Raw genomic sequence first — 386 nt, forward strand, 5'->3', positions numbered from 1 at the left:
GGGCGCCCCCCGCGCCGTCCGGGTGGCGGAGAGCGGGGCTCCACCTTTCCCTGAGCGGAAAGCGGGTCTGTGGGTGTGGGGGTGTGTGCGCAGCCGCCTCCTTCGGGATCTCCTCCGGGTTTCTCGGGGCAGAAGCGATCGGCCCTGGGGAAGAGTGAGACAGGCATTAGGGGCTTGCCGCCCCGCTGGGGTATAGGGGAGCTCGGTGAAAGCGCTTGCAACACGGAGGTTCTGGCGCCGCCTATCCTCAGCTCAACAGGAGTAATCACAGCGTTGTCATGATGTGAACAGCAATGAGACTCATCATCGGACAGGGGCAAGGCCCAAGACCGGAGGCGTTCCTCCGCTTTTGGGGATGGGTAGAACAGCACCAACACGCGTGGCTT

This window comes from Mesitornis unicolor, unplaced genomic scaffold (genome assembly GCF_000695765.1).
Source record: "Mesitornis unicolor isolate BGI_N332 unplaced genomic scaffold, ASM69576v1 scaffold32898, whole genome shotgun sequence".
NCBI classification, from domain to species: domain Eukaryota; kingdom Metazoa; phylum Chordata; class Aves; order Mesitornithiformes; family Mesitornithidae; genus Mesitornis; species Mesitornis unicolor.